Source organism: Scyliorhinus torazame, chromosome 4, assembly GCF_047496885.1.
Source record: "Scyliorhinus torazame isolate Kashiwa2021f chromosome 4, sScyTor2.1, whole genome shotgun sequence".
Classification (NCBI taxonomy): domain Eukaryota; kingdom Metazoa; phylum Chordata; class Chondrichthyes; order Carcharhiniformes; family Scyliorhinidae; genus Scyliorhinus; species Scyliorhinus torazame.
In genome coordinates, this window is record NC_092710.1 from 123,882,782 (window position 1) to 123,905,672 (window position 22,891).

The following is a 22,891-nucleotide window of genomic DNA, read 5'->3' on the forward strand; positions in this document are numbered from 1 at the left end:
CCTATCCATGTTGCTCACTTGAGCACAGTCAAGTAATTTAAAGGCCAACATAGACTGTGGAAATTCCAGGTTGTGTTTCTGCAGCCTTTTATATAGTCTGCCAAATTCCATTATCCTCGGTTCAGCCATATATCCCTTTTTTTTCTTTTCTCACTCACTCCTTGGTTTGATCTGGAAAAGTTGCATCTTTCAACCCTTCACATTTACACAGCAACCATCCTCTGCTACCAATTGTTAGACATTTTAGTTGCTGTGATATGAAGAGTCTAAAGTTCTGTTCCTTTTTCACAAACACACATTTATTTCATTACATCACCTGACAGAGGCCACCTGAAGCCCCTTTACATATCAGTGTCAATTAATGGATACTGAACATAAATGAGACAACTAATTGCAATGTCTCTTAACCCATTACTTAACACTTCTCACCCTCGGAGACCCTCGCACCCACACAAATCCCGTTATGTACCTGTTGACCCGCCTAAAGAAGGCCTTCGGGATAAGAATGGGGAGGCACTGGAACAGGAACAAAAGCCTTGGGAGCACCGTCATCTTAACTGACTGCACCCTACCCGCCAGGAACAGCGGCAACGCGTCCCACCTCTTAAACTCCTCCTCCATTTGCTCCACTAGCCTCGTGAAATTAATTTGATGCAGGGCCCCCCAGCTCCTGGCCACCTGGACCCCCAAATACCTGAAGCTCCTCTCCGCCCTTTTTAGTGGGAGCTCACCAATCCCCCTCTCCTGGTCCCCTGGGTGAACCACGAACAACTCGCTCTTCCCCATGTTGAGCTTGTAGCCTGAAAAATCCCCGAACTCCCTGAGGATCCTCATTACCTCCGGCATTCCCCCCACCGGGTCCGCCACATATAGCAGCAAATTGTCCGCATTGAGCGACACCCTATGCTCCTCCCCACCCCGCACCAACCCCCTCCAGTTCCTCGACTCCCTCAGTGCCATAGCCAGGGGTTCAATCGCCAGTGCGAAGAGCAGGGGGGACAAGGGACACCTGTGCCTCGTCCCTCGATGCAACCAAAAGTACTCAGACCTCCTCTTGTTCGTGGCCACACTCGCCATCGGGACCTCGTACAACAGCCTAACCCACCTGACGAACCCCTCCCCAAACCCAAACCTCTTCAGCACCCCCCCCAAGTACCCCCACTCTACCCTATCGAAGGCCTTCTCAGCGTCCATCGCCACCACTATCTCCGCCTGTCTGTCCATCGCTGGCATCATAATAACGTTCAGGAGCATCTGCACATTCGTGTTCAACTGCCTCCCCTTCACGAACCCCGTCTGGTCTTCGTGGATCACCTGCGGCACACAATCCTCAATTCTCGTGGCTAAGACCTTCGCCAGCACCTTGGCATCTACATTTAACAGCGAAATCGGCCTGTGAGACCCACACTGCAGGGGATCCTTGTCCCGCTTCAGGATCAAGGAGATCAATGCCCGAGACATCATCAGGGGCAAAGCCCTCCCCTCCCTTGCCCCATTGAAGGTCCTAACCAGCAACGGGCCCAACAGGTCCAACCGTCCGGCACCGGTGCCTTCCCCGCCTGCATGCTCCCTATCCCTTTGATCAGCTCCTCCAGCCCAATGTGGGCCCCTAATCCCGCCACCAGTCCCACCTCCACCTTCGGGAACCACAATTGGTCCAGAAAGCGGCCCATCCCTCCCTCCTCCAGTGGGAGCCCGGACCGATACAGTTCCTCATAAAAGTCCCTGAAGACTCCATTGATGCCAACCCCACTCTGCACAACACTCTCTCCCCTGTCCTTAACTCCCCCGATCTCCCTAGCTGCGTCCTGCTTCCGAAGCTGATGCGCCAGCATCCGGCTTGCCTTTTCCCCATATTCATAAACCGCCCCCTGCACTCCACTGCACCTCCGCCTTCCTGGTGGTCAAGAGGTCGATTTCGGCATGGAGGCTACGCCTCTCCCTCAGCAGTCCCTCCTCCGGCACCTCCGCGTACCTCCTGTCTACCCTCACCATCTCCCCCACCAGCCTCTCCCTCTCCCTCTGCTCTCTCCTCTCCTTATGGGCCCTAATGGAGATCAGCTCTCCCCTAACCACCGCCTTCAGCGCCTCCCAGGCCATTCCCACTCGGACCTCCCCGTTATCGTTGGCCTCCAGGTATCTCTCTATACCTCCTCAGACCTGCTCACTCACCTCCTCGTCCGCCAACAGCCCCACCTCCAAGCGCCACAACGGGCGCTGGTCCCTCTCCTCCCCCAGCTCTAAGTCCACCCAATGCGGGGCGTGATCTGAAATGGCTATCGCCGAGTACTCGGTATCCTCTACTCTCGCAATCAGCGCCCTGCTCATAACAAAAAAGTCTATCCGGGAATAGGCCATATGAACATGCGAGAAGAATGAAAATTCCCTAGTCCCCGGCCATGCAAATCTCCAAGGGTCCACCCCTCCCATCTGGTCCATAAACCCCCTCAGCACTTTAGCCGTCGCCGGCTCCTACCGTCCTAGATCTGGAGCGGCCCAGTGCCGGATCCAACACCGTGTTAAAGCGCTCCCCCCCATTATCAGGCCCCCCACTTCCAAGTCTGGGATCCGACCCAACATGCGCCGTATAAAACCCGCATCGTCCCAGTTTGGGGCGTACACATTGACCAGCACCACCCTCTCCCCTTGCAGCTTACCAATTACCATTACGTACCTGCCGTCATTGTCTGTCACAATGCTCGACGCCTCGACCGACACCCTCTTTCCCACCAAGATCGCCACCCCCCTGATTTTTGGCATCCAGCCCTGAATGAAACACCTGACCTACCCACCGCTTCCTCAATCTTTTTTTTTTTTTAATTTTTTTATTCTCCTCCTTTTTCACATTTTCTCCCACATTTACACCCATCAACAATAAACAATAATCAGCAAGATATGTCAATCCCCATAATAACAACGATCCCTCGCTTCCTCAATCTTACCTGGTCTGCCACCTTCAGGTGTGTCTCCTGGAGCATGACCACATCCGCCTTCAGCCCCTTCAGGTGCATGAACACCCGAGCCCGCTTGACCGGCCCGTTCAGTCCCCTTACATTCCAGGTTATCAGCCGGATCAGGGGGCTACCCGCCCCCCTCCCCCGCCGATGAGCCATAACCCCAGCTCGGCCAGCCACGCGCCCGCACCCCACGCCCTGCCCGTTCCCCACAACGGCAGACCCCCGTCCCAACCCCCTCGACTTGCTCCAGCTCCCCCTTGACCATACCAGCAGCAACTCGTCCCCCCCCCCCAAGCTAGGACCCCTCCTAGCTGCTTTGCTCCTCCCATTGCACTCCCGCAAGTCAGCTGACTCCTGTTGACCCCGGCCGCTCCCGCCTCTCCTTCGACTCCTCCCATTGTGGGACATCCCCTCCTCCTCCATTACCAATCAGCGGGCTCTCTGCCTCCCCCTTCCATCCCAAGCACGGGAAACAACCCTCGCTTCCCCACCCCGGCCCCACCCCCTCTAGCCTTCAGCGCGGAAAAAAGCCCGCGCTTTCCACCTGCCCAGCCCCGCTACCTCTGACGCAGCTTCTTTTACAGGCTCAGTCCCCTCACCCCCAACTCGGGCCTCCCCCTCCCCGTGCGGCCCCATCCCCCCTACCTGCCATTCACCCCTGCTCCATTTACTTGCCCCCCCTCCAAGAGCCCACCCGACAGACCCAACCAAATCAGTGCCCAACCCACCCTAACCACCCTAACCACCCACACCAAATCAAAAAGAAACAAGAGCCAAGAACCCCCCCCTCAAAATATAACACACCAACAACAATCCCCGACCACCCATCCCGACCCTCCATTTGTGGAAGGACCCCACTCCCTTCAGCGAGTTTAACATAGTGACCACATAGGCCCCCACGTCCGATCCCTCCAGCCCCTCCGGGAGGCCCAGGATCCGCAGATTCTGCCTCCTCGACCGATTCTCCATCTCCTCGTTCCTGCCATTTGTTGTGGAGCGCCTCGTGCGCCTCCCCCTTCACCGCTATCGTTATCGGAGATCTTTTGTCGGATCTTGCGGATCGCCACCCCCTGGGTCGTCCGGGTCTCCAGCAGCTTATCGATAGAAGCCTTCATCGGCTCCAGCAGATCCGCTTTGAGCTCCCTGAAGCAGCGCTGGATAACCTCCTGCTGCTCCTGCACCCACTGCATCCACGCTGCCTGGTCCCCGCCCGCCGCCATCTTGCTCTTCTTCCCTTGCACTTTCTTTGGGTTCACCACCACTTTTTTAGTCGCCCCGCTCCTGGTCCAAGCCATACACTGTCGGGGGAATGTTGCAGTCTTCTTCCCACACCGGGAAATGTCGAAAAAATGCCGTTGGGGGCCCTGAAAAGAGCCCAAAAGTCCATTCCAAGCGGGAGCTGCCGAACGTGCGACTTAGCTCTGCATAGCCGCAACCGGAAGTCCACCGTTCTATTATTAACCACTCTTTTTATTCCACCAAACTAAATCATCTGATGGTCAGTGACACAAACTTCTCCCACGATGCTTTCAATAGTTTCAGGATTGGCCACCAGAGGGTACACTTCTTCAAGGTAGAACTGGCCCCATCAGTTTTTCCTGGAGTCCTGGAAACAGCCAAGAGATCCAGGAACTAATCGAGCATTAGCGCAGAGCTATCATTGAGTAGCAAACTCCCCACAGCGCAAGAGAAAAATAACACTCTTACAGGCAACTGAAGATAAGGGTACAACACAAAACACACAACATAAACGACAAATGGTAAGTAGAAAAAGTTCAGACATTTCTGGACACCAATAATAGGAACAGGGGCGGGATTCTCTGACGCCCCCCGCCGGGTCGGAGAACGGCCGGGGGCCGGCATGAATCCCGCCCCTGCCGGCCATCGAATTCTCCGGCATCGGATATTCGGCGGGGGCAGGAATCGCGCCGCGCCGGTCGGCGGGCCCCCCCCCCCCCCGGCGATTCTCTGGCCCATGATGGGCTGAAGTCCCGCTGGTTTTATCCTGGTTCCGCCGGCGTGAATTGCACCACGTCTCTTACCGGCGGGACCAGGCGGCGCGGGCGGGCTCCAGGGTCCTGGGGGGGGGCGCGGGGCGATCTGGCCTCGGGGGGTGCTCCCCGCGATCAGGGCTCACCGATCCGCGGACGGGCCTGTGCCGTGGGGGCACTCTTTCCCCTCCGCGTCGGCCATCGGCCTCCGCCATGGCCGACGTGTAGGTGACCCCCCCCTGCGTATGCGCGGGTATGACACCAGCAGCCGCATGCGCAGACTTCCACCGGCCGGTGGAGTCCCTTCGACCCCGGCCGGCGTGGCTCCAAAGACCTTCCATGCCAACTGCCGGGACGGCAACCACTCCGGTGCGGGCCTAGCCCCGAAAGGTGCGGAGGCCCGACGCCGGAGTGATTCACGCCACTCCGTCCTGCCGGGGCCCCCCGCCACGCCGGGTAGGGGAGAACGCCGCCCCAGATTTTTCAGCACTGTCAAATCAAACTATGGCCCAGGCACTCAAGGGCGTCCCACTCAGATGCAAAAATGGAAAGGTGCGCTTTGAGGATCAGGAAGCAGTCTGTGCTCCTTCAGAGAGCATTTTGAAGAACTCTGGGCCGAGACTCTGTCTTTAAATCAAATGTCCTCAACTCCATTCCTTAATACCCTGTCCAGCTCAGTCTTGGTACTACCTCGGTCCAGAGCGAAGTTGAAAACGATATTTATTGGAAAACAGGACAGTCCCTTGTGATAAACCACTGTTAGTGTATTATATGTATTGTGGTAAACTGTTACTGTACTACATGTATTGTGGTAAACCACTGCCTGATGGCTCCGCCTGTTGCTCCGCCCCTCGGGCTCGGTATAAAGGTGGCTGACCTCCAGGCCTCCAGCCCTGTCCCATTTCAGGATCAGTGGCCAGGAGGCTTTCTGTTTAGCTGATTAAAGCCACAGTTCCGTTCACTACTCATCTTGTGTTACTTGATGGCACATCAATTTAATAAGCTAATCTTTTTATTATTTTTTTATTATTATTTTTATTCAGATTTTTATCAAAACATAATTTTTGCTTAATCATGAACAACATTTAACAAAACAAGGTAAATGTTACCATTATATAAAGAGAAAAGAACAAGAATACGCAACGGAAATGTCACCACCTGCTTTTTAAGAAAGGCACGAACCTGAAGGTATCTGAAGGCATTTCCAGGGGGCAAATTAAATTTCTCCTCCAGCGCTTTGAAGCTGGGAAAAGACCCATCAATGAACAGGTTCCCCCCATCCTTTTGATACCTGCTCACCCGCTTAAAGAAGGACTTAGGGATGAAGATGGGAAGGCACTGGAAGACAAACAAAAATCTGGGGAGGACCGTCATCTTAACGGTATGCACCCTCCCCGCTAGAGAAAGCCGGAGCATGTCCCATCTTTTAAAGTCCCCCTCCATCTGCTCTACCAGCCGGGATAAGTTAAGCTTGTGGAGGGCATCCCAGTTCCGAGCCACCTGTATCCCTAGGTACCAAAAACTCTTCTCCACCATCTTAAACGGCAGCTCTCCCAGTCTCTTCTCCTGCCCTTTATCTTGGATCACGAACATCTCGCTTTTCTTCTCATTTAATTTGTAGCCCAGAAAAATCCCTCAAAATCTGCATGACCTCCCCCATCCCCTCTAGTGGGTCCGAAATATACAGGAGCAGATCATACGCATAAAGTGAGACCCGATCCCCCACCCCCCCACTCCCCCACCGAACCAACCCCTGCCAGTTCTTTGATGCCCGCAACGCTATGGCCAACAGCCCTATTGCAAGGGCGAATAATAATGGGGAGAGGGGGCACCCATGCCTCGTCCCGCGATGGAGACTAAAATATTCCAACCTCACCCTGTTCGTGCATACACATGCTACGGGGGCCTGATAAAGTAGTTGGACCCACCCTATGAATCCCTCACCGAATCCAAACTGTCTTAGCGTTTCCCACAGGTACTCCCATTCCACCCGGTCAAAGGCTTTCTCTGCATCTATCGCAGCCACTACTTCTGCCTCCCGTCCCTCTGAGGACATCATAATAATGTTTAGGAGCCTCCGTACATTGGAGTTCAGTTGCCTGCCCTTAACGAAGCCTGTCTGATCCTCCCCTATCACCCCTGGGACACAGTCCTCAATTCTAGCGGCCAAAACCTTGACCAGCAATTTGGTATCCACGTTCAAGAGTGATATCAGTCTATAGGACCCACATTGTAGCGGATCTTTCTCCCGTTTGAGAATGAGTGAAATCGAAGCCTGTGACATTGTTGTGGGGAGGGTCCCTCTTTCTTTAGCCTTGTTAAAGGTCCTTAGCAGGAGTGGACTCAACAATTCCGAAAATTTCTTGTAGAATACTACAGGATCGCCGTCTGGCCCCGGGGCCTTGCCCGACTGCATGCTCTCTAGGCCCTTAACAATCTCCTCCAACTCTATCGGGGCCTCCAGTCCCTCCACCAGATCCTCTTCCACCTTTGGAAACCTCAATTAGTCCATGAATTGCTTCATCCCTTCCCCTCCCGCCGGGGGTTCTGACTTGTACAGTTTACCATAAAACACCCTAAAGACTTTGTCCATCCCTCTGGGTCCAAGACCATGTTACCATCCTTATCCCGAACTTCCCCAATTTTCCTGGCCGCCTCCCTCCTACGAAGTTGGTGCGCCAGCATTCTACTCGCTTTCTCCCCATATTCATAGACTGCCCCTTTTACCTTCCTCAGCTGTGCTACCGCTTTCTCTGTTGTCAGCAGATCAAACGCTGCCTGCAGTCTCCAGCGCTCCTTCAGTAGCCCCGTCTCGGGGGTCTCCGCGTAACTCCTGTCTACTCTGAGTATCTCCTCAACTAGCCTCTCTCTCTCCGCTCTTTCTTTCTTCGCCCTATGGGATCTGATAGAGATTAACTTCCCTCTAATAACTGCCTTCAGAGCCTTCAAACCGTAGTCGCCGTTACCTCACCCGTATCGTCTGTTTCCAAGTAGTTTTGAATGTTCCTCTTTATCCGCCCACAACCCTCGTCATCCGCTAGTAGTCCCACATCTGGCCTCCAGAGTGGGCGCTGCCCTCTCTCTTCACCAAGTCGCAAGTCCACCCAGTGCGGAGCATGGTCAGAGACTGCAATGGCCGAGTATTCCGTCCCCTCCACCCTTGGGATTAACCCCCTGCTCACAACAAAAAAATCTATACGAGAATAAACTTTGTGGACGTGGGAGAAAAAAGAGAACGCCTTCGCCCTTGGCCGAGCGAACCTCTATGGGTCTACGCCCCCCCCCCCCCATCTGTTCCATGAAACCCCTCAGTTCCTTAGCCGCTGATGGTCGCTTTCCTGACCTGGACTTTGACCGGTCCAATACAGGGTCAATGACTGTGTTGAAATCACCCCCCATGATCAAATTATGTGAGTCTAAGTCCGGAATTTTACCCAGCATGCGTCTCATGAATTCCACGTCATCCCAGTTTGGGGCGTAGACGTTCACTAGCACCACCCGGGTCCCCTGCAGCTTCCCACTAACCATTATGTATCTGCCCCCTTTATCAGCCACAATACTAACTGCCTCGAATGCCACCTGTTTACTAACCAGAATTGCTACCCCTCTGGTCTTTGAATCAGCCCCGAATGGAACACCTGTCTTACCCACCCCTTTCTCAATCTTGTTTGATCTGCGAGTTTTAGATGTGTCTCCTGGAGCATGGCTACGTCTGCCTTTAACCCCTTTAGGTGAGAGAACATGCAAGTCCTCTTGACCTTCCCATTCAAACCCCTCACATTCCACGTGATCAGCCTGGACGGGGGGTTAACCCCACCCCCCCCCTCCTGACTAGCCATCCCCCTTTTTCGGCCAGCCACGAGCCCGCGCTTACTCGAGCCCTCCCATTGGAGGCCCCCCCCCCCCCCCCCCCCCGACTCTCCATCTGTTCCCCCAAGTTGGGTCGTTTTCTGTCAGCAAAGCAGCATCCCCCCCCCAACAGCCACATGATCCCAATCCCCCAAGTCAAGCACCAGCTTAACCCCAACTCTCCCCCCATTACACTTCCGTGAGTCAGCTGACCCACGCTGACCCCGGACTCTCCCGCCTCTGTCTCCGATCATCCTGTTGCCTCGTTATTCAGGCCTTCCGATGGAAAGCCCAATTTAACTGCCTTTGCAGCCCCCAAAGAAGATTTTCCACCCCCCCCCCCGCCCCCCCCCCCCCCCCAAGTGAAACAAAAAACAAACCCCGGGCGCTAACCCGGCCCCACAAAAGAAACGGCTCCAGATGCCTGAAGAGCAGCCCTGAGTATAGGGCCCCTCTCTCCCCTCTGTGGCCGAACTCTACAAAAGCCAAGAACATGGCCAGAGAAACAGGGAACAATAAGGGAAACAACATAATATAGCTCTCTCCAGCTATCAAACAATTAACATTACTCCCAATCTTATGTTAGGACAACATCATGTTACCCATCCCCACCAGAGCGTTTCATCCCAGTGTGGCTGTCCTTTAGCTCGTGTCCAACTTTTAATAAGCCAAACTTTTAAGATGAATTCATCACTCAAGCCTGATCGCCTGGAGCTGTACCCACAAGCAGCCGATGCCACTGCGACATTCGAGCACTGGCTGAGCTGCTTCGAAGCGTACCTCGGATCCCCCACCGACAGACTCGACCTTTAGGTCCACTTCACCCCCGCTGGACTCTGTTTTTTAACAGGGAGTGAATGTGGTAAACCACTGTTAGTGTATTATATGTATTGTGGTAAACTGTTACTGTACTACATGTATTGTGGTAAACCACTGCCTGATGGCTCCACCTGTGGCTCCTCCCCTCAGGCTTGGTATAAAGGTGGTTGAGCTCCGGCGCTGCCCCAGTTCGGGATCAGTGGCCAGGAGGCTTTCTGTTTAGCTTATTAAAGCCACAGTTTCATTCACTACTCATCACCCCTGCTGCAGATGGAATCCCTGCTGAAATTCTTAAACAAGGGAGAGTTTGACTCCTTCACAGCCTCTTAGCCCTCATCTGGGAAGAGGAGTGCTTGCCGGGGGAATCCCAGGGACGCTGTGACTATGTTCAAGAAAGGAGACAAATCTGATTGCAATAACTGCAGAGGAGTCTTCCTGCTGTTGGCAAAGGGAAGATCAATGAAACGATCCTCCTCAGCTGCCTCCCCCCCAATTGTCGAGGAACTCCTTTGAGAGTCACAATATAGCTTCAGCCCATCGCAGGCATTGATCTTCCCGAAAGGTGCAAGGAGCAACGCCAGCCAGTGTGTCAAGCCTTTTTTTGACCTCACCCATCCAACTGTTAACCATCCAACTTATGAAATATCTTCCTCAAATTTGGCTGTCCTCAAAAATTAATCACCATCCTCTCCCTACTCCATAATTACATGTAAGTCAAAACTGGGGTCAAATAGGTTTGTGTCATTGTGTCATTGCACCAATTCTCTTTGTTTTCCTCGCTTCAATACTGCACCTCACACCCAAAAGTCTATTCACAGGAGTGGAATTAATTTACAGCACAGACAGGGAACTATTCAACCTATGCATCCTTTAATCCAAAATCCAAACCACTCTGCCCTTAGACATGTATCTAGATGATACCTGTGTGTGTGCTCACTGAGGAACTAAGTTCCAGGTCACTGTGGACTCCTGCTCCGAAGCATATGAGAAAATTGGCCTTTTACTAATTACCTGGAAAACTAAGGTTCTCGTCCAACCAAGCCCCACATCAAATCAAGTCCCCCTATCAATCAAGATCGAGGTTGAGATCCTGGAAAACGTGGACCATTGTTCCTCACCATGGGAGCCTTCTCTAGATGAAGGCAGACATAGACAGCAAAATTCATCATCACCTCCAATGTGCCAGCTCAGCCTTCGGCCAACTGAGCAAAAGAATACTTGAGGACCAGGATCCCAAACCAAACCGGAGACAACTGTCATGACTTACTGGACAGCAGTGATCCCTGTGCTCCTATATGCTTCGGGGACTTTGGCCACCGACAGGTGACACCTCAAAGCACTGGAGAAGTATGATCAGTGGTGGCTTCACAAGATCCTCCAAATCCAATGACAGGAAAGGTATTCCAATAGCAGCACCTTCTTCCATATGTCTAGCATTGAGGTGCTAACCACTCAAAACCAGCTTCACAGGGCAGGACATATTGCTGACACCAGAGAAACAACTGCACTGCTCAGATCTCCAGGAGGACAGTGAAAACAATTTTGGGATGTTCTCAAAGTATTCCTGAAGAGGTCACGCTGCTCTGAAAATTCATGGAAGTTCCTGATCTGTGACCGAGCAAAAAGGGCGGAACGGTAGCACAGTGGTTAGCACTGTTGCTTCACAGCGCCAGGGTCCCAGGTTCAATTCCCGGCTTGGGTCACTGTCTGTGCGGTGTCTGCATGTTCTCCCTGTGTGTGCGTGGGTTTCCTCCGGGTGCTCCGGTTTCCTCCCACAATCCAAAGATATGCAGGTTAGGTGAATTGGACATTCTGAATTATCCCTCCATGTACCGAACAGGCACCGGAATGTGGTGACTTGGGGTTTTTCACAGTAACTGCATTGCAGTGTTAATGTAAGCCTACATGTGACAATAAAGATTATTATTATTATAAATGGAGAAGGTCCATTGGGGAGGCAACACATGTATTGTTAGGAAGATGCTGAGGTGAGGCTGAGTTGCAGGAGCGAGTGCACAAGCCTCCAAACAACCAGGCCAGTGAAATCATGAGTTGAACTAGACAGTCACCTCGGGTGGCAACAGCCACGATGTGCCAGCACTGTGGCAAAAAAACAAATTGTCTGAAGCTTTTAAATGATATAATCAACTTTTCACATGTACCCAGGATGAGGGACTATGTCATTGATTGCTTCTGGAATTTGCTGAAGCAGAAAATTACAGCAGTGAGCAGCTTTTTCCCTGCCCTGCGGTGCCTACCCCCCAGGTTGGTAGTCTCTATCCAATTTCTACTGGCTATGGGCCCACAGAGCAAAATACACTGCTTGCTAAGTCTGTTGATGTACATGTGTTTCATGTTATACTTGCTTATAAAATTCCACAGAAATGCAACTTAACTAGACAAAAGAATTGAACGTAGCTGTCCTAGAGGTACTTCGTTCAGTCATTTGAGGTACGTGCTTTTGATTTATAAATCATGAACTTAAGCACGGAATACAAATTCTTAAGGGGGTTTGTTAGTTGAAGTAATTCATCTTGAAGTGCCCCTTCAGTTTAGTTCTGTTCATAGTATTTGAAACAGTCTGGGCCTTTCCCCCTAATTTTTATGTGGCTTTAGTGAAATAAACTTTGCTTAACCTTCATCAGTGTCAGATGGTCTATGGGACAGTGATGGGCTGGAACTACTGGGCTTCTTGACGTTTAATTTGCACTGAATGCTGATCGGTTTTCATGTGACATTTACCTCAATTGTAGAATTATATTTGGGAAAGTGCAAAGATGCAGTGGCAAAGCCTGTTTCAATCTTCAGCTTTAATATTAAAAATAAAATATATGGGACTTCCGGTGGCGGCTATGGAGGAGTAAGTCGCACATTTGGTGGCTCTCGATCCGGTCGGACTTTTGGACCTATTTCCCCGACTTTTTTGTTCTTTTGAGTGCTGGTTCGGAAGGCAAAGGCACTCAGGCACTGACTCCAGACACAGATGTATGGAATTAAGAAGCAGAAAGAATCGCAAACAGCTGAAGAAGTGGGCAACAAGGGCAGTGTAGAAGCTGTTGCTGAGGACAACATGGCCGATGTCCGGACCCCAGTGCAGACAGCCCAGCCAACAACGGAGCATCTGTTGAAGGTCATCCAAGAGACCTTTACTGCTTTGAAGCGGGACAGTTTAGACCCGATTCAGAAGTCTTTCGACCGGCTTGAGCATCGACTGGATGCCCAGGATCGTACGATCCAGAAGCTGGAAAAGGCGCTGGAGGAGCAGGAGGATCACCAAACGGTGGTCGAGAGGCTGAAGGACCAGCAAAAAAGGGTCCTGGAAAAGGTGGAGGACCTGGAAAATAGATCTCGTCGCAGAATTTGAGAATTGTGGGTCTCCCGGAGGGGGCTGAGGGAGAGGATGCCACAGCGTGTGTGGCGGGCATGTTCCAGAAGCTGTTGGGAGATGATGTCTTCCCGTGCCCGATGGAGGTGGACAGGGCGTTGGCGAGGCAGCCGCGAGCAGGAGGCCCCCACCCCCTCGAGCGATGGTGGTCTGGTTTCAAAGGTTCCTGGACAAGTGCTACAGTGGGCCAAGCGCACGCGGAGCTGCCATTGGAATAACAGTGTCTTGCGCATCTACCAGGACCTGAGCGTGGAGGTGGCCAGAAGAAGGGCAGGCTACAGGCAAGTCAAAGAGATTCTATTTCAGAAGCAGGTGTAGTTTGTGCTGCTGTATCCGGCGCGCCTGTGAGTCACACACGAGGGACAGCACCATTACTTTGAGCAGCCCGAGGATGCGATGGACTTCGTCAAGAGAGAAGGGCTGGTGCCAATCTGAGGAATTTTTGGACTTGGGTTAAGCGATGTTTGGACTGAGCGATGTTTACACATTTTTCTGGTGCTATGTGTTTTTCTTTTTCTCTTCCTGGTTTTTCTGTTTCCCTCCTGTACTTGAGTCTTTGTTGGGATAAAAGAGGGAGGTTAAAGTATGTGGTGCTGGGGGCTTTTTGTGTTTGGATCGGAGGGATTGGAAGTGCCTATTACTTATTCTGTTTTATTTGATTTGCACGAGCGTTGGGGTTTTCTTTGTTTCTCGTTTTGTTTATTTCTTTTCAGAGCAATTGCTCGAGGATGGCTGGTTTGGGGAACTGGTGTTGATGAGCGTGGGATAGGTCAGAGGGAACAATAGGTGGGAGACTTGTTGGCGCCAGAGTCAAGGGTCACCAGGCTAGCTGGGTGAGCTGGTCTACGGAAGTCAGGTGGGGGAGTGTGCATTTAGTTAGTTTATGGCAGGGGTTAGGTTACAGGGTATTGTTGCTGGGGGGTGGGGTAGTTGTTCTGCTGACGAGGGAGGGACTTAGGTGCGGGATCATGGAGGAGGTTGGAGGTGGGGGCTGCCAGGAGGCGGGCCAGGTGAAGCGCGACACAGGGGCTGGGGGCGGCTCCAAGAAAGGGGATGGCGGATCGGCGGAGGGGGGGGGGGCAAGGTGCCCCTCAACCAGGCTGATCACCTGGAATGTTAGATGGTTAAACGGGCCGGTAAAGGGGGCGCATGTGTTCGTGCATCTGAGGGTGCTGAAAGCGGACGTGATAATGCTTCAGGAGACTCATCTGAAAGTAGCTGACCAGGTCAGGTTGCGAAAGGGCTGGATTAGCCAGGTCTTCCATTCGGGGCTGGACACTAAAACCAGCAGGGTCGCGATTTTGGTCAACAAACGGTTGCAATTTGAGGCGGGCAGCACAATCTCGGATGGGGGAGGCAGATTTGTCATGGTGAGTGGCAAGCTTGAGGGGATGAGGGTGGTCTTGGTCAATGTATATGCCCCAAATTGGGATGATGTGGATTTTATTAAGAAACTGCTGGGGAAGATACCTGACCTGGACTCGCACAGGCTGATTATGGGAGGTGATTTTAAACACAGTCCTTGACCCCGGCCTAGACTGGTCGTGTTCAAGAACGGGTAAGATGCAGGCAATGGCAAAAGAACTGAGGGGGTTCATGGAGCAAATGGGGGGGCCTGATCCATGGAGGGCTAGTCGGCCGACGGGGAGGGAGTTTTCGTTCTACTCACATGTCCATATGGTGTATTCCCGTATTCCCGAATTGATTTTTTCACCATGAGCAGGGATTTGTTAGCGGGGGTGACGGACGTAGAATATTCGGCGATCGCTATTTCGGACCATGCCCCACACTGGGTGGATCTGCAGGTCTGCAAGGAAAGTTTTCAGCGCCCTCAATGGAGGCTGGAGGTCGGTTTGTTGGCGGACGAGGCGGTGTGTGAGGGGGTGAGGAAATGTATACAAAACTACCTGCAGGTCAATGACACAGGGGAAGTCTCAGCTGCGGTGCTCTGGGAGGCGCTGAAGGCAGTGGTGAGAGGGGAGCTGATGTTGATTCAAGCACATAGGGACAGGACGGACAGGACAGAAATGGACCGACTGGTAAAGGAGATCTTACAGGTAGACAGGATATATGCGGAGACCCCGGGGGAAGAGCTATTAAGGGAACGACGAAGGCTACAGACTGAGTTTGGGGTGTTGTCCACAGGTAAGGCTGTGGGGCAGCTTAGGAAGGCGAGAGGTGTGATTTATGAGCACGGGGAGAAAGCCAGTAGAATGCTGGCACAGCAGCTGAGGAAGAGGGAAGCGGCCAAGGAAATAGGGAAGGTAGTCGACGGGGGGGGACGGGGGGGGGGGGGGGGGGGGGGGGGGGGGGGGACGGGGGGGGGGGGGGGGGGGGGGACTTGGTAGGGGATCCTGCGGGGCTGAACAAGGTGTTCAGGGACTTCTATAGCAAGCTTTACTGAAACCCCCCCGCGGGGTCGGAGGGAATGAGACGCTTTCTGGATGAACAGACCTTCCCAAAAGGCCCCGATCAGGACTGAAGGAATATTGGAGGGCTTGAGGGCCATGCAATCGGGTAAAGCCCCGGGGCCGGATGGGTATCCGGTGGAGTTTTACAAAAAGTTCTCTGAGAATGTGGGGCCAGTGCTGGTTAGGGTTTTTAATGAGGCAAGGGACAGAGGTGTTTTACCCCCGATGATGTCACAGGCCGCCATCTCCCTGATATTGAAACGCGACAAAGACCCGGAGGCATGTGGGTCCTATAGGCCGATCTCTCTGCTCAACGTAGATGCTAAAATACTGGCCAAGCTCTTGGTGGCGTGGATTGAGGACTGTGTGCCAGACGTTATTATGGAAGATCAAACCGGGTTCGTCAAGGGCAGGCAGCTGGCGGCCAACCTAAGAAGACTGCTGAATGTGATTATGATGCCCCCGAAGAGTAAGAAGGTAGAGGTAATTGTGGCAATGGATGACGAGAAGGCTTTCGACTGGGTTGAGTGTGACTATTTATTGTGGTAGTCACCACTGTTGTATGGTACATACCGCATACGAGGGGTATTACGGTAAGGCCCCTGTACTACAGGTACGGGGGTAGATCCCTGCCTGCTGGCTCCGCCCAGTAGCCGGAGTATAAATGTGCGGGCTCTCCGAGCTGCAGCCATTTCGCAGCAGCTGCAGGAGGCTACACATCTCTGTGTAATAAAGCCTCGATTGCTCTCTACTCTCGTCTTGTCGTAATTGATAGTGCATCAATTTATTACACAGAGATTTTACAACGATGGATCTCCGCATCAAGCCTGATCGCCTGCAGCTGCACCCTCAAGCAGACAATGCTAAGTCGGCCTTCGCACAGTGGCTAGCTTGCTTTGAAGCATACATCGGATCAGCGACAGAACCACCCTCAGAGGCACAGAAGCTCCAGATCCTTTACACGCGGCTGAGCTCCGATATCTTTCCCCTCATCCGGGACGCGCTGACCTACGCTGAGGCCATGGCGCTACTGAAGGAGAACTACACTCAGCAGACCAACAAAATCTACACCAGGCACCTCCTATCCATGCGGCATCAACTCCCCGGTGAGTCTGTGGAAGATTTCTGGCGTGCCCTGCACGCCCTGGTGAGAGACTGCGATTGCCAGGCCGTTTCAGCCGTTGAACATTCTGACCTGCTAGTCAGGGACGCGTTCGTTACGGGCATAGGGTCGGCGTACATCCGCCAGCGCCTCTTAGAAGGGGCTACCCTCAACCTCGCAGTGACCAGGAAACTACCGATCTCGCTCACAGTCGCCTCATGCAATGTATAGGCGCATGCCCCCGATCGCACGGCCCACCCCTCCTGGGCATCGTGGTCCCCGCCAGCGAACACCTCATTGTGCACCCCATCAGCGACCCCCCCCAGCCAACCCTAAGCCTGCGCCGCGTGGCAGCCAACCAACCCCGGGGGACCCAAGTGCTACTTCTGTGGACAGATAAAACACCCCCGGCAGTGCTGCCCGGCGCGGAGCGTCCTCTGCAAAGCCTGCGGGAAGAAAGGACATTTCGCTGCTGTGTGCCAGGCCCGCTCGATCGCCGCTATTGTCCCTGCACCCACCCACGTGCGACCTGTGGGTGCCGCCATCTTGCTCACCTCACAACACGTGCGGCCCGTGGGCGCCGCCATCTTGCTCGCCTCAGGACATGTGCGGCCCGTGGGCGGCTCCATCTTCCCCGCCTCAGGAACCCTGCTCGTCGGCCACCTCATGGGGCCGCTCATCGCCTGCAACCGCCGCCGACCAGCCGCGTCTCGCCTCCATCACGATCGACCAGTCCCGACCGCACAACCTCGCGACCGAGGCGACGACAGTGAAGGTCAACGGGCACAAGATATCCTGCCTTCTGGACTCTGGGAGCACTGGGAGCTTCATCCACCCCGATACGGTAAGGCGCTGCTCCCTCACAGTACACCCCACTAACCAGAAAATCTCCTTGGCCTCCGGATCCCACTCCCTGGCGATCCGGGGGTACTGCACCGCCACCCTCGCCATCCAGGGCATAGAGTTCAGCGGCTTCCGGCTCTACGTCCTCTCCGACCTCTGTGCTGCCCTGTTACTCGGCCTGGACTTCCAGTGCAACCTCCAGAGCCTAACCTTGAAATTTGGCGGGCCCCTACCACCTCTTACTGTCTGCGGTCTCACGATGCTTAAGGTCGACCCGCCTTCTCTGTTTGCAAACCTCGCCCCGGATTGCAAACCCGTCGCCACCAGGAGCAGACGGTAAAGCTCCCAGGACAGGACCTTCATCAGGTCTGAGGTCCAGCGGCTGCTTCGGGAAGGTATTATCGGGGCCAGCAACAGCCCCTGGAGAACCCAAGTGGTAGTTGTGAAAACTGGGGCGAGAAACAGGATGGTCGTTGACTACAGTCAGACCATCAATCGGTACACGCAGCTCGACGCATACCCCCTCCCTCGCATATCTGATATGGTCAATCTTCTCGACAGTGGACCTAAAGTCTGCCTACCACCAGCTCCCCATTCGCAAGGTGGACCGCCTGTGCACCGAGTTTGAAGCGGACGGCCGCCTTTACCACTTCCTTAGGGTTCCCTTTGACGTCACTAATGGGGTCTCGGTCTTCCAATGGGAGTGGACCGAATGGTTGACCGGTACGGACTGCGGGCCACCTTCCCGTACCTGGATAATGTCACCATCTGCGGCTACGACCAGCAGGACCACGACGCTAACCTTTCCAAATTCCTCCACACCGCTAAACTCCTCAACTTAACCTACAACAAGGAGAAGTGCGTGTTCGGCATGAACCGATTAGCCATCCTCGGCTATGTGGTCCAGAACCCCGATCACATGCGCCCCCTCATGGAACTCCTCCTTCCCTACTGCCCCAAGGCCCTCAAACGATGCCTGGGCTTCTTCTCGTACTACGCCCAGTGGGTCTCTAACTATGCGGGCAAGGCCCGCCCACTCATTCACTCCACCGTTTTCCCCCTGATGGCCGAGGCTCACCAAGCCTTCAACCGTATCAAAGCCGACATCGCCAAGGCCGCGATGTACGCGGTCAACGAGACGCTCCCCTTCAAAGTCGAGAGCGATGCATCAGATGTCGCTCTAGCCTCCACCCTCAACCAGGCAGGCAGGCCCATAGCATTCTTTTCCCGCACCCTACATGCCTCCGAAATTCGGCACTCCTCCGTCGAAAAGGAGGCCCAAGCTATCGTTGAAGTTGTGCGGCATTGGAGGCATTACCTGGCCGGCAGGAGATTCACTCTCCTCACTGGCCAATGGTCGGTTGCCTTCATGTTCAACAACACACAGCGGGGTAAGATCAAAAATGATAAGATCTTGAGGTGGAGGATTGAGCTCTCCAACTACAATTACGAGATTTTGTATCGCCCCGGTAAGCTCAACGAGCCCCCCGATGCCCTGTCCCGAGGTACTTGTGCCAGCGCACAAGTGGACTGACTCCGGACCCTGCACGACGATCTCTGTCATCCAGGTGTCACCCGCTTTTATCACTTCATAAAGGCCAGCAATCTGCCCTACTCAATCGAGGAAGTCAGGTCTGTCACCAGAGACTGCCAGGTCTGCGCGGAGTGTAAACTGCACTTCTACTGGGCAGACCGAGCGCGCCTGGTGAAGGCCTCCCGCCCCTTTGAACGCCTCAGCGTGGATTTCAAAGGGCACCTCTCCTCCACCGACCGAAACACGTACTTTCTTAATGTGGTCGACGAATATTCCAGATTCCCCTTCGCCGTCCCATGCCACCGTCATCAAAACCCTCAACACCATCTTCGCTCTGTTCGGTTTCCCCGCCTACGTCCACAGCGACCGGGGATCCTCATTTATGAGTGATGAGCTGCGCCTGTACCTGCTCAACACAGGCATTGCCTCGAACAGGAATACCAGCTACAACCCCCGGGGAAACGGGCAGGTGGAGCGGGAGAATGGGACGGTCTGGAAGGCCGTCCAGCTGGCCCTACGGTCCAGTAATCTCCCGACCTCCTGCTGGCAGGAGGTCCTCCCCGACACCCTTCATCCATTCGGTCGCTCCTTTGCACTGCGACTAATGAAACCCCCAATGAACGTCTCTTTGCCTTCCCCAGGAAGTCCACCTCCGGGGTTTCGCTCCCAATGTGGCTGGCAGCTCCAGGACCCGTTCTCCTCCGCAAGCACGTGCAGCTTCACAAGGTGGACCCATTGGTTGAGAGGAGACAGCTACTTCACGCGAACCCGCAGTACGCCTATGTAGAGTACCCCGACGGCCGCCAAGACACAGTCTCCCTTAGGGACCTGGCACCAGCTGGGTCCCCACACCACCCCCCCACCCCTCTGCCCCGGCGCCACCCTCCCTCCCCCCAGCGCACCCCACCACAGCCCCCGCTCTAGGACGATCCGTCCTCCCCTTGGTCCCACCCGGGGATGAAGATGAGGTCGACATGCTCCCAGAGTCACCGACGACCGAACCAACGCCGAAATCGCCACCACAGAGGATGGGGGATTTGTTCTTGGAAGGGAGCTTCCCGAGCATGAGGGCGTTAGAGGAAAAATTTGGGCTGGCGAGAGGGAATTAGTTCAGGTACCTGCAGGTGCGGGACTTTCTACGCAGACAGATTCCATCCTTCCCACGCCTGCCACTCAGGGGGATCCAGGACAGGGTAGTGTCCAGTGGATGGGTGGGGGGGGAGGGGGGGGGGGTCTCAGATATATGTAAAGAACTTATGGGAGTGGAGGAGTCTCAGACCGAGGAGCTGATGCTTAAGTGGGAAGAGTAGCTCGGAGGTGAGATAGAAGAGAGCTCGTGGGTGGAGGCGTTGAGCAGGGTAAACGCGACCGCAACATGTGCCAGGCTCAGCCTGATTCAATTTAGGGTCGTCCACCGGGCTCACATGACAGTGGCCCGGATGAGTAATTTTTTCGGATTGGAGGACAGGTGCGCTAGATGTTCGGGAGGGCCGGCGAACCATGTCCACATATTTTGGGCATGTCCAAAACTCAGGGGGTACTGGCAGGGGTTCGCGGATGTTATGTCCCGGGTACTGGAAACAGGGGTGGTGATGAGCCCAGAGGTGGCTATTTTGGGGGTTTCGGAGGACCCGGGAGTCCAGGGGGAGGGAGAGGCTGACGTTTTGGCCTTTGCTTCCCTGGTAGCCCGGTGACGAATTCAGCTGGCATGGAGGGACTCAAAATTTCCAAAGTCGAATATGGCGAGCTTTCTCGGTCTGGAGAAGATTAAGTTCGCTTTGAGAGGGTCACTGTCAGGGTTCGCCGGAGGTGGCAACCATTTATCTACTTCTTCGCGGAAAATTAATCGTCTGGGGGGGGGGGGGGGAGCGGCAGTTAGGATAACGGCGGTTAGGGGGGTAGTTAGACTGGTCCTTGTGGGAGGGGAGCTGGGTTCCGTGCACGATAACGATTGTTTTTTGCACACTGTTTTATATTATTGTTGTTTATTGTGCCAAAATGTCTTAATAAAATTGTTTATCAAAAATAAAATATACAAGAAAGAGCTGCCACCTTCCCAGGGATTGGTCGACCAACTCTTGTTTGGCTAGGTACACAACCATAAAAATTATGGAAGTTTGCTTCATATTTTTCCTTTTGAATCTCTAGATATTGCCACGTTCTCCGGAGGTCCTTCCTGCGCTCCGCACCATACCAAAAAGTACCAAAATGGACACTTGGAAATTGAGATTTGGGTGGCACAGTGGTGCAGTGATTAGGGCTGTTGCCTCATGCCATTGAGGACCCATGTTCGATCTCGGCCCCAGGTCACTGTCCGTGTGGAGGTTGCACATTCTCCCTGTGACTGTGTGGGTCTCACCCCCACAAATCCAATCTACCTATGTGCAGCGTAGGTAGGTTGGTCACGCTAAATTGCCCCTTAATTGGAAAAAAGAGAATTGGGTACTCTAAACTTATAAAATAAAATTGTAAACAAAAAAGAAAATTGAGATTTAATTTTCAAACAGCATGTTGTTACAGATTTTGGGAAATTGTTTCAGAGATCAAAGTGTTCAGTGGTTACATTTTTAATGTTGCTTTTCATGGAGGTATTTCTTTTGCGAGGCACAACACAGACTGCTGTCAGCGGTCTAAACAAAACACAATCATTTGAAATGTTTTGCCAATATAACCTTTATTCTGTAACTGCTGGAGAGTTTCACTTGGGAGCAAAATAACAATAACCAGTAAGGCAGTGGCATAATTAGTTATATTTTGCTCACCTGGACTTTATTTTGGGGGATACGTTGCCATAAAATGGAAATTGAGTATGTAAAAACTGTAAACTGTAAATCGAGCTTTCCTGAGATTACTCCAGAGCCGCGTCGCTCTCGACCTGGAAGGGGAGGGACTTGTCGATGGCATGCATCGTGGCCTTTGCAATGTCTGCTTTGATGCGGCTGAAGGCCTGGCGGGCCTCTATCGACAGGGGAAAAGCTGTGGATTGGATCAGGGGACGGGCCTTGTCCGCATAGTTGGGGACCCACTGGGCGTAGTAACTGAAAAACCCTAGGCAGCGCTTCAGGGCCTTGGAGCAGTGAGGGAGGGGGAACTCCATAAGTGGGTGCATGCGTTCAGGGTCGGGGCCTATAACTCCATTGCGCACTACGTAGCCGAGGATGGCTAGGCGGTCGATGCTAAACACGCATTTATCCTTGCTGTATGTAAGGTTAAGGATTTTTACGGTCTGGAGAAATTTTCGGAGGTTGGTGTCATGGTCCCGCTGGTCGTGGCATTATCGAGATACGGGAATGTTGCCCGTAAACTGTACCGCTCAACCATTCGGTCCATCTCGCGCTGGAAGACCGAGACCCCATTGGTGACACCGAAGGGAACCCTTAAGAAGTGGTAGAGCCGCCCATCTGCCTCGAAGGCAGTGTCTTTGCGGTCACTAGAGCGGATGGGGAGCTGGTGGTAGGCGGACTTAAGATCCTCCGTGGAGAAGACCTTGTAATGCGCGATCCTGTTTACTAGGTAGGATAATCATAGATTATCATAGAATTTACAGTGCAGAAGGAGGCCCTTCGGCCCATCGAGTCTGCACCAGCTCTTGGAAAGAGCACCCTACCCAAGGTCAACACCTCCACCCCATCCCCACAACCCAGTAACCCCACCCAACACTAAGGGCAATTTTGGACACAAAGGGCAATTTATCATAGCCAATCCACCTAACCTGCACATCTTTGGACTGTGGGAGGAAACCGGAGCACCCGGAGGAAACCCACGCAGACACGGGGAGGATGTGCAGACTCCGCACAGACAGTGACCAAAGCCGGAATCGAACCTGGGACCAGGAGCTGTGAAGCAATTGTGCTAACCACTTTGCTACCGTGCTGCCCTTGATTGAGATTGATTGAGAAGCATTTGCTGAACAACCTTGAGTGTGCTAAGAAATACACCAGCAGCTAATTTAAGATTATCAATCAGCCTCAACTTGTAGATCACTACATTTGCTAGAAGT